Source organism: Mus caroli, chromosome 2 (genome assembly GCF_900094665.2).
Source record: "Mus caroli chromosome 2, CAROLI_EIJ_v1.1, whole genome shotgun sequence".
NCBI lineage: Eukaryota > Metazoa > Chordata > Mammalia > Rodentia > Muridae > Mus > Mus caroli.
Window position 1 is genome coordinate 133850228 of NC_034571.1, and position 12861 is coordinate 133863088.

Genomic DNA, 12861 nt, shown 5'->3' on the forward strand with positions numbered 1-12861 from the left:
TCTCTCTCTCTCTCTCTCTCTTTCCTCCTCCTCCTCCTCCTCCTCCTTTGTCTCTCTCTCTCTCTCTCTCTCTCTCTCTCTCTCTCTCTCTCTCCTCTCTCTCATCTCCAATTGGAAAATAAAGTATTACTGAAACGATGAGAATTTATAACCATAATTTATATAGGTTTGTGATCCAAAAGTATTGCATGCAAATGAAACTAATTCTAGCTCTTGACAGAAACAACTGTAAATGCCCCTGGAGAAAAACATCACCATGGATTTACACAGTTTAATCAGACACAAGCAGATAATAGAAAAATGGTTACTAACCCAACATAGAAAGGAAAAATAATATAAAAGTTCACAGACTTCCACAGAACCTGAATTTGATTCCCATATGTTTGAGATTTTGAAAATTTCAAATATACAATAAGAAATAAATGTACCGAATATTTTAATATTTTAATGACATTAATAATAAATCAGAAAAATTTCAAATAATACTATTGAATTTATTTAAATTAATATATATATAATACACATATTTTATTTATAAATGTGCACATAATTATGTAAAGTGAAATAGAAAACTGGGTGAGGAAAACTGCCTATTAGAATCATGTACAAGAGAAAAGGGTACTTGAAATACAGATTTAAAGTGATAAGCTAAATATACTACGTAATTCTAAGTATGCTTAAAATAAAACCTAGGTGATAATATTTGATTCAGTAGACTTTGAAAATACATCAAAACAACTGAGGAGAGCAATATTCAGTGGTAACTTTATGAGCTTTTTCAGAATTCTTGAGAAGCATAGATTCTTAATTTTAGAAAACATGACACATATTCAAAAAGATAAAGATATTAACACCTAGACTCTTAAATAAAGAAAAGAGCTTTACAGTAGAAAACAATAGATGATATACAAAGAAACGACAATCAGACTGCTAGTATTTCTTCACTGGGGGAGACAGCAAATTATTTTACAAGTGGTAGGAATAAGATAGCTGTCAGCACAAAATTGTGTTCCGAGACAAGTTGTCTTTCAGACATTTTTCTAACTTTCAGATAGAAAAATAATACAATTTTAAACAAAGAAAAACATGACAAGTTTATAATTGATACACTCTTTACAGTGCAGAATTTAACGGAGAAGAGAAATAGTAATTGAAATCATTTCAGAAAATAAGGCAAATACTATTAGAAAACTTCTATCGTAAATAGAAGAAGCATAAGCAAGTCCTGTGTTTCCCTATGGTGTTTCCAAGCATCCTTGGTGTTACTTATTTTACTGCCTTCTCCCTCCCTCCCTCTGTATTCCCCCTGTATTCTCGTAAGTATAGCTTTCACTCCTCACAAGAGAAGATTTCCCTTACAGCAGGCAGAGGTTACTGTAGAGATCCACAACTGCTCAGAATGGAGACAACAATGATCATGGGATGCACAGCCTCAATAAACACATTTGTAACTCTAGCCCTAAGCTTAAGAATCAAAGAAAATTGTGGAAGAGATGACAGATGGGGATTGTAAGAGATAGAGGTCTCGGACAGCCTGCTGTGAGAAAGTATCTTCACATGACAGAGATGCTGTATCCATAAAATCTCAGAAAAATGTGCCCAAACAAGACATGCATAGTGACCAGCCAGTGTGGATTGGAGAAATTTCATAAGCCCCATCCCTAAATGAAGGGTTATAGGCAATAAGTGACTGCTTAGAGAAGGTGGATCAGGGTTCTCTAGGGACGATCACCTTAATAGGTTATCTAATCCCAAGTGGTCAAGTGGTCATCCCTAAACACATGTACATAAGAGCAACACTGACAGACTCAGTTGGACTTAATAGGTTACACATGTATGTATGTGTGTGTGTGTGTACTATTAGTTGCAAAACTAATAGTATAAGAAGAGATTATGAGTTCAAGAGGGAGTATGAGAACGTGGGAGGAGTTAGAGGAGGGAGAGGGTAGAAATGATGTAAATACAGTGCTCATACATAAAATTCTTGAAATAAAAATGTTAAAATATTTATTCAAATAAGATTATTAAGCAATTTGTTTTCAGCATTAAACAATATAGAGCAAATAAAAATAAAAAGCAATATGTAACGTAGAAGGCATGAAAAATTAAAGCATTTCCAACTCTCCATTACTGAGGAGCTCAGTCAGCACTGAAAGAAACTTCAAAAGAACAGAGTCAGTAAGTTTCAAGAACTACAGGGAAAAGACAGAAAGACAATAAAAGTAGATTTAGCTACTTTAGTTTTTTCAAGAATTATTTTAAAAAACTATTTTTGTCAGTTAAGATAGGTAGCCAATAGATTTTTATATATTTATTTATTTTATTATTCTTTAGTCATTTTTTACAGTCCAGAATTTGTACCCTTCCTGGTCCACCTCCGACTGTCCCACATCCCACACACACACACCCCTCCACCCCTGTCTACAAGAGGATGCCACTCCCCACACTCCCTGGGGCTCAAGTCTCTTGAGGATTAGGTGCATATTCTCTGACTGAGTCTAGACCCAGAAATCCTCTGCTGTGTATGTGTGGGGGCTTCATATCAGCTGGTGTATGCTGCCTGGTTGGTGGTTCAGTGTCTGAGAGATCTCTGAGACCAGGTTAGTTGAAACTGCTGGTCTTGCTATAGAATCATCCCCTTCCTCAGCTTCTTCCAGCTTTTCTCTAATTCAGCAACAGGGATCACCAGCTTCTGTCCATAGGTTAGATGTAAATCTGCATCTGACTCTTTCAGCGGCTTGTCGGGCAGTCATAATAGGCTCCTGTTTGTAAGAACACCATAGCATCAGTAATAGTGTCAGACCTTGAGGCTTCCCTGTGAGCTGAATCCCAATTTGGGCCTGTCACTAGATCTCCTTTTCCTAAGGTTCTTCTTCATTTTTGTGCCTGTAGTTCTTTCATACAGGAACAATTCTGGGTCTGAGTTTTTGACTGTGGGTTGGCAACCACATCCCTCCACTTGATGCCTTGTCTTTCTATTGGAGGTGGACTCTATAAGTTCCCTCTCTCCACTATAGGGCATTTCACCTAAGGTTCTTCCCTTTGAGTTAAGGTAAAACAGGGTGTATTTTTCTATATTTATTGGAAAGATAAGGGAAACATAAAATTCTAGCTAAAGATTGCTACTGTCACACAATACTGTCAGGTATACTCAGTTACTACATAGAAAGTTATTAGATTTACTGCAATAGTAGGAAATTTAGAAATAGCATTGTCACTAATTGAGAAATTTATCAGGTATATGATTCACTTTTTATATGGAAGAGTTATTAAATTTACTGCTATAGTAGAGGATTTACAAATAGCATTGTCACTAAGAAATGGATCTAAGAAAAAGTCACACACTCATACACATTTGTATATGTACACACATATACACATACACACACACACAAATATACATACATATACACACACACACACACAAGCCATGGCTGGGGTTGTGGAATGCTTCCTAGTGTGTATAAGTTCCTGCATTTGATCCTCAACATGTAAACTCATGTGCACATGCATGCACACATGTGCATGTGCGTGCGCACACGCGCGCGCGCGCGCGCACACACACACACACACACACACACACACACACACACACACACACACCTGATTTTCAAAATTAGGTACTCAGTTATATTCTAAGCCTTGGTCAGCAGCTGTGACTTGTCAACCAAGTCCATCTCAAGGATTATTTTGAAATGGCCCTCCAACCAGAATGAATAAATAAACAGCATTCTAATGGATTGTCAATAACTTTTTAGAATGGAGAATACGTGGGGAAGTTTTACCTGTAAACAGAAAATAAATTTACTACATAGACTTTTATAGAAAAGCTAACCAAACCTATACTTTAGGCTATTCAGAAATCTCAACATACTTTGTATTTGTCATGATTTAACAGTTGTTCATCAAAACTAACTGCATGCAAGGTACTGTGAATATTACAAGGATAAAAATGTATTTCTCAGGATACTTGCATTCTAGTGGCCATACCAATGTTGTAGAGGATTTTATAAATTAACACATCTCAGATGGTTCAGTGATGTTGGAATTTGAGCAAGTGGATTATTTAATTTTATATGAGAAAACAATATCTACAGCAACAGTGAAGCACTGTTGTCCCTATGGCATGGCCACTGATAGAGCTGAGTTGTGTGTCATGCTAGAGCAAATGTGTCCTTTTCTGTACTCTAAGCAGAATCACATTTTGACAGTAGACACAGATTATCTGGACATCATTTTTTTCCAAACCATGCACTTCTCTCAGAAAATTCTGGCTCCTTAAATGAAGACATAAATGTGCCAATGATCATTGTTCTTTTTTTGTGGGTGTTTCCCATGTTGGTTTTGCTATCACCGTGTTTCAATTACATTGTTTCTTTCCTTCAAGATCGTAATTTTTTGCTGAAATACTGGAGTTAAGATCAGTCCATATGCTGCTTAGTTTTATGGATTCCTGATCCAAAGAAAACAGCTTACAGAATACAGTCAGGTTGCTTTCTGAGCCAGATGATAATTAAAAGCAGTTTCTATAAACGCAATTACGGATAAGGTTGATTCATACAATTTATGCCGAACTCAGCTCTTCCCTTCCTAATTTGTAAGCAAGCTTGGTTTTCCCCCTGAATTTCTGAGTTGAAGATAAAGTTAAACTTCCTTTCTTTGGGGTGATACATTCATATCCTTCAGGGTTCAATTGACAAAGCAAAATCACCTGAGTATGTAGTGTGCAGTAAGCTTACTGAAAGCTTGACTCATAATAGTTGAAGATTCACAGGACGACATAAAAATAGTAGAGAAGGGAGATGCCAGAATATCCACATCAACATCACTCTGCTTTTCTGTCCTCCTACCTTCTAACCCTCCCTAACACTTCTCTTACCTTTTATTCTTTGGACCATCTATCTCCTTCCCTCCATCTTTACCCTTTCTGTCCCTCTGCTCTCCTCTCTCCCCACTTCTAAAGCTTCCTGTCTTCCTTTTCTTCACCCTCCTTCATTTTTCCTTTCCATCCTTCTCTGGCTACCACTTTCTGTCCTTCCCTATTTTACCCTGTATCACTTCTTGTAGTTCATATGACTTCCATAAGACTCACTGGTTCTTTGTAGCATGAACATCTTTACAAGTTGCCTCCTGATGTACAAGATCCACCCCTGCATTCTCTATTCTTTGTGATGCCCAACCCCTTCTCTTTCTATTTGAGGACTTTCTATAGCCACTTGACTTGAGGTCACAGGTGGAAGAGTCAGGTCTCCAGAGATGTTTTCTGTAAAACTACCTTAAGTGAAATATGTATTCCTGTTTATATATATTATTCTTTATCAGTGCATTGTTCCGACATCCATCATGCCTTTTCCACATCTGACAATGATGTACTTATTTTTCTTGGCATGTTTTCTCCATACACTGGACTGTATGCTCCCTAAGCACTGGGATAGGGTCACTTATCCACTTGCATATAGGCAGCAACTAGCTAAATACATGACCCTATTCCAGATATTTATTATATTCTTTCTAAAGGAAAATAAGTAGATGAATAAAAATCTAATAGATGGACCTAATTTAAACTTTTAAAGAAATGAATCTGAAAGCTAATTGGATTAACATGTTTTCCCTTTTAAAATGCCTAAGCTAATTGTTATCTCACAGGTCAGTTATCAGAGACTGGGAATATATGTAAAGCTGGCAGTTGAAAGCTGTAATGGGATTGACATTACAGTTATCCGGAATTCCTAATAAGCACAACATTGGAGAGGGAGGATAAGGAATACAACTGGAAGTCTGCATCATGAGGAACTGTACTGAAGAAGAACAGATCCTGATATGGATCAGTGAAAGTAAGAATTAGAAAATGATTATTGGGATTTAATGATGGGAAAAATTAAACTTCATAAACTGTCCAATTTTGATGCCATGATTATCTCAAAAAAGATTTGAACACTAAATATTTGAGTACATTTTATGACAGCAATATATTATAAAGCTTCCAATAGAGCTGTCTCTAAAATGCTGGTCACAAGTAAGTGAGGAAGCACAGCCATGTGTGTGATTTACAGACCCTGTGATAACATTTTTACTAATCTATAGGGGGAAATGTGTGGAAGGTTTCCTATATATTATAGATGAGACATCCCTAACATTTTAAGTGACATGAACAGAAGTCAAATTAAACACAAATTCAAGTGAATGTGGGTTTGTGTGTGTGTGTGTGTTTTTGTGTGAATTTAAGTGGTTTATATATATATATATATATATATATATATATATATATATATATATATATATATATATATATGTATGCATATGTATACATATATATATACATACATATATATTTGTGTGTGTGTGTGTGTGTATAGTGAAGACTGTGTGCATGACTCCCTCTGTGTGTGTTGGGGCAGTTAAAAGTTCAAACTTTAACTCTTGATAACTGAATGCACCTTAGATTCAAACTGGTATCATCAGATACATAATTAATTTTGTAAGTAGTTTTTTTCTAAATAGTACATTTCATAGAAAATATGCCTTTTTATTTAATATTTCTGAGTTCTTCCTGCTGAAAGAACTCATTGTTGTATCTCTGCTAAACAGGCTTGCGTTGTTAAAGAGGTCCTGTCTAAAGTCAGCCTAATTCCATTGGGACCATTACAGGACATTCATCATCAGATCCAAGCAATCAGTGCCGTTACTTGGAGATGGACAGTGCCTAAACGTCTTTGGCAAGCACAGGGAAAGCCGTGTTTCAGAGCAGGAGACTATGGTCCCCCTGAAGCCAGTGCCAAGTATTTCCTCACATTGGCTTTGATCCATACAACATATAAAATTGGTTTAATTCAGGAGAATTCTGTAAACTCTCTGAATATCAGTCTGAGACATAACTCATCTTTTTAGTGAGTACTTTTAAAGGGAAGTCTAAGAACATGGCTGGATAACTAGGTATGAATACAGGCAGTGCAACGGGCCTTCTTTAATTACACTGAACTCATTTTTAGCTTAATATCATTGCATATACACATTGTTTTAATCCAGCAATTCTTAAGAAGTCCCACATTATCCTGCATATTACTCTTTCTCTCCTCCATAAACTTACATTATACACCCATGGCATTCAATCAATCTTCATTCATTACCTTTATCTTTCTAATCAACAGGTATCATGAAGCATAACATTTAGGTTAAAATATATTATTTTTCATTTCATAATGAATTCTATAAGCTTCCCTACCAGCAGTGGGTTACTCTATTCCATAGTCCAATTATGAGAATATCACTATCAATCATATTTCCTCACTGCTGTGGCATAAGCCCGTATATTAAACATTTTCAAAATCACAACTTCTTAATTTTTAGTTCTGCACTTAAGTGGTATAATTTTAGATTATTAAATACAATATAATTAGGTAAAAAGGAAAATTATACTAGTTGTATACAAGTATATAATTTCATAGTTTTGACATTCTAAAAATCTTTCTATTAGTTTTCTTCATATCTATGTTTCCATTTGTGACAAAATAATACCAGTAGCATTTATAATTTAAGAGCTTTTTAAATTAACATAATCTGTCAAGGATTTTTTTTAAAGAACTAAAAGTATACACTAATAAAAAGCACCCATTGAAGACTTTTAAAATGAACATAGGAGCTATCACTGATCATTCCAAAGAATAGTGTTCTTATATAGTTGTAATGTTTGAATGTTGAACTCTCAAAATACTTAAAAGAGACTTAGTCATATAGACCTGGATACATGACAATTTATGTAATCCAAGATCCCTCTGAGCCTGTCATTTTGGAGAAGGAAATAAAAGACATTTCAAAGTGAAAATTTAATCAAAGAGGATTAAGTAGTATAAAAATTTTCAATTTTCCCATGTTTTTTAATATTATTTGAATTTTATGATAACCCTTGACTGTGCTGGAAGGTTGGCTCTATATTGGTCTAATCAGCCCCCTTGACTTAGCACCTCTCTGTGCCAGTTAGAGAAAGGATGAAGAGGGAGAACAAACTAGTGTCACTGTTCATTTCTATGGGTTTGTTTTAAATCATGGCACCTGGAGTGTTGAAATTGAAAGGCAGTTACTGGTCTGTGGTAACACATCAAAGAGGCTGTCTATGACCTGTCCTTGACTCACTCATTCCTTTTGAGTCATCATATCACATCCTGGCAGGAACTTTGAGGCTGAATTTTGCATTTTTTCTTTCTTTCCAATCATCTGCCTCACTGGATGCTCAAGGTTCCACTAATGAATGTGACATTTGCTGCTAAATAAATAAATCAATCCACCCCTCCTTGCTGCTTCCTTGTTCTAGAGAGATGGGATGAACACAATCAATAGCAAAAGGAACCTTTTCCCGCTTTCTCACTGACTTCTCTGATTCAGTTACTTCTGATGAAAGAAACAAAAACACCAGCTGTCATGGAATAAATCCGTGCCATGGCTAGTTTTGTGAATATAGGGGTTAAGGTAGAATTAGGTCTTCTGTTGCTCACCCAAGAGGCTCATCATATCCGGTTGGCTTGAATTTTCTTGTGTAGTCAGTCCATGATCATACATGAAAATAGGAAACTCAGACTTATGGTTTATACCAGGTTCGTGAGATCCTGACATGGGTGGGGTTGCAGGAGTCACAATTCACTCCCCCGCAAATGCCAGAAAAGCAATTCGACCTAGGCAAGAACTGTGAAAATGACATGATCATGACTGTCCTTTGAGTGACTTGTAAGATGCGAGCATGCCCTCAGGAAAGACTGCCTTGCACCTGGTGTTCTATAGTCAGCTTGGAAGCTTTCTTCTCCTTTCCGATGACATTGCACAGTTTTGTGGGAACTGCTTCAGGCATGTACTCCTCATCTGCAGGATGAGATACCTCCATCACTCCTGCCTAAAGTAACCTCAGCAATGCATACCATTTTAGCTGTCAAGTGTCCTTTTGTGAGATAGGATCTTTCTGTATCCCAAGAGAGCCCTCAAATCACTGCATAGCCTTGGCTGGCTTTAAATTTTTGATCTTCCTGTTCTATCCTCCCAAGTATTAGGATTACCGAAGTCTACCACTATGAAGCGACACAACTAACATTTTGCAATGTTTTGGTATTTAGCATTTTCTTTTTTTTTCTATTTCTCGGGTATTGTTTTAGTCAACACACACGGTTATTCTGTAAAGTTATATCCTTTCTGCAAAGTCACACAATCTTAAGGAACAGAACTAGATTCAACTAGCTGACTTGGTTTCAGCACAGCATCCATGCATGTGTGACCCCTACCTTGAGATCTCATTGGGAGATCTTTCTAGATACATAGCAATCCTGACAATGAACTGCAATATCTCCATAGAGTCCTTGTCTACCATGTTCTAATCTATTCTCAGAGACAATGTGTTCTATGGTTCCTTCCTGGCAGATGAGCTGCATGCTGTTTATACAGAACAGCATGAAAAGGGCAAGTTTAGAAACAAAAACATGCACGACAGAATACAAAGTTGCAAATGAATACTCCAGGTCAAGCTTCCAACTTACTGGAAATATCCACAGCATTGCAAGAGTTAATATGGAGGCAACCGATATGCATAACATGCCTTTCTCTGCCTTTTGATGCTTCTTATTCTTATTAAGTGAGGAAGTCCTATCCACTGCTGGGGTGACAGACAAGCTATACAGTGGGTGATAGCATGCAAAGGGAGACATTACAGAGAGAAGCCTATGGGAGGGTCAAGCCAACATGGAGACAGACAGGGTATGGCTCCCTGACTAAACTCTATAGACCAAATCCTCCAGGAGTTATTTTGGTAGCAATTTAGTCTAGATAGAATAATGAAATTCCATACAAAAATTTAGACTAATCATTCGTTGCCTTTGATGAGATTATTAACTAGATTTGCATATAGGACTTTCTGTGGAATAAAATATTCTGTATCCAATTTATGGTGGAGGTTTTCCCCCATGTAAGCATATAGTGAGAGCGACTCAATTGGAAAACACAGAGTGTATGTGCTGTTTTACATGCAAACAAATCGAATATATGATATTTTTAATTCATATATTAAGCAACTCTATTTTGGGACAAGGAAAATTATATAGCAAGCCCTGAGTATCATCTAGAAACAAGTTCCTTTTAATCAGTGGCCTCCTTTTTCATTCCAAAGGGAGTGTCTGCATCTAAACTTGACTTTCATAAATTGCCAGATGCCAAGAACTACTTTTAGCCATCTGCCTTGAAAAGAGGCATCTAAGTAGAGAATTCTTACACCTAATATCAGACTGTTTTCACCCTGTTTAGAAGACACCTGCCATCTTGCCCCACAGCAATAGCTTGTGGCTCAGCTAGCAGGGCCAAGAACACACACCAGTGGGTTGTTGTTGAGATGGAACCCTGGGTACTTGTTTGCGTTTCTATTATATTGATGACATCTAACCTGGCTTCAGGTAATATAATTTACTGTTCGTTTGATATAGCATCTGATTTTTGGGAGTGGGGGAGGGTTGGCCATTATTGGACAATATAAAGGTTCTCAAACTCTAAAGGTATGCTGTTTGGATAAAATATTGTAACAAAATACCACAGGCCCGACAGCTCCTCATAGTTCTTTACTGTCTTACTTTTGTAAAAGGATGCCTTGTTTCTTCAGAGAACCCTTTCCTTGGTGTCCACATGGCCACTTTCTGATGATCTCTACATAGCCACCCCTCTATTTATTCTGACTCTTCTGTTACCTCTCTATACTTACAAAGCCCCTCAGACAATACATGTTACATTAGATTATGACCTATCTATCTACTAGTAGTTTCACTTAATTTAATTGTGTTTTTAATGTCTTATTTCTAAATATACTCAGTGGAATATTTGGAAGTCCCAGGGCTTAAGGTCTCAAATGGATTTTTGAGTTCATTATAATTCAGCACATATCAGTCTGTTAAGGATACTAAGTGAATCTGTTGAATACAATGATACTGGATATGCTTTCTTTGTTTGTCTATTTATTGCTCAATCCAATTAAACAAGTCTCAATTAGGGTGGGCTATGGTTCACACTAATTATGATGCCTGTGTATCTAGACAAATTATGGCATAGAACTTAAGTTTCTATTTGGTAAATTGTGAAGCTCTACAAAATTAACATCACAGAAAATTCTTGGATTTCAGAAAGGAATCAATTTTCTTTACTTATGCTTGTATGCATTAGGGTGAATGTGTAGTTTTTCAAATGCATCGTTCATAACCATGAGAGCGGACCTTTGTATGAGCTGCTGGCTACACCAAACCTTTTTTCCTCCAGCTAAATACATAGCTTGTTTCTCTTCAAGAAGCCTTGTCAGATTTTCTGTTCTAAACATACAGTCTCCAGAAACACAGCCCTATCATACTGCTTTATAATAGTCCATAGCTCATTGTGTTCAATTCTAAATTGTTCCTACCCTACTATTTACATTGATTAACAGGACACTTCATGACCAGTGTCTTATATCGTCTCTATACTGTGCTTTCACTCTTCAGAATTTAATCAATCATTTCCATGCATGTGTTCAGGGGTTTTGGGGGTGGGAGGTAAGGAATCATAGACCTCTAGGGAGTCTTCAGGCCTGGCACTAGAGACTCCAACCATTCAAATCCAGGCAGGGCAACGGTGCCAAAACCACATACACATTCTGTTCTGAACTCCTTGGCCACATGGACAAAGGGGAGACTGAGCCAATGAACTGTCTTGCTTTCTTTTTACTATCTGATAGTATAGTCTAATGTCCCAAAGTTCAACTGTGAATTGTCACTACCTTTCTAAGCCAGTGAGCACACTGTTCTCTATTATTAGCATTGAACAAAAGAAAACTTCCTTGTAAGTTTAGAAATGTTGGCACCATTTTCTGGAAAAGAGCAAGTGACTCTAAGAGTTTTACATGCTGCCAAGAGTTTGTGTGCAAAATATTTTTTTCTGCAATAGTGCACAAAATTATTACAAGAACTATGTATAAAATGAAAAAGCTTCTGCACAGCAAAGGAAATATTCACCAGCCTAAGAGAAAGTCCACAAATGGAAGACTTTCTGAACTACCTATAAGCCACAGTGCATTAACATCTACATTATATAAAGAGCTAGAAAAATTAATTACCAGAAAATGAAATCTTCAATTAATAAATGAGGCAATGAACTTAGTAGACAATTCTCCAAGGAATAAAAAAATATATGGCCTATATGTGCATATAATTTCCCACATCCTTATCTTTCAAAGGAGTTCGGTTGTTAAGCTATATTGTTGACAGAGTTTAAATGTGATATATGAATAAAGGAATAAGGTACATTAGTATTCAAACACCATATAATCTGCTGGCTTCATGAATACTTTACTGACTGTTCATATATTTTATTAAATAAACAGTACCAAGCAGACAGCATCTATAATGGTAATTCTATTAATTTTATTGAGTACATTATTCATTTTCTTGGGGTGCCTTTGCACTGAACTAATGATGTACAATTATATGAACTATTAATTTGGTCTAGGGGGTGTTTATTACTTTGAGTTGATATTGCTCCATGAACATTAAAGTATTGAACTTCAGTCAACAGCTAACAGTGGAGCCTTGTCATAGTGGGTCCATCCACGTGGTTTAACAGAAAAGCAGTGTATGTTACAAAATGTGTTCTCTTTTCTCCCACATAAGCTGTGGTACATACCTCTTTTCTAATTCTCAGATGGGCCAATTAGAATAATTGTGCTGTTTGGCATGGCATTTTTAGGATTACTCTAGGTCATTTCCTTATTGTCAGTACTGCCTAGACTTGCTTTTCAATGCAACCGTTTATGTTCAAGGCCTCTCTTCTTGTAGCTTAATATTTGTGTACCTCTCATGAGGTCCTTTCCTTGGATTT

General features: G+C 36.5%; 1 protein-coding gene across 7 annotated transcripts in view; it reads left to right on the plus strand.

The window, feature by feature from the left end:
• The window catches only part of Macrod2 (mono-ADP ribosylhydrolase 2), a 1935542-nt gene that overhangs the window by 1044555 nt on the left and 878126 nt on the right, over window positions 1-12861 (plus strand). The gene's annotated exons all lie outside the window — the stretch shown is intronic.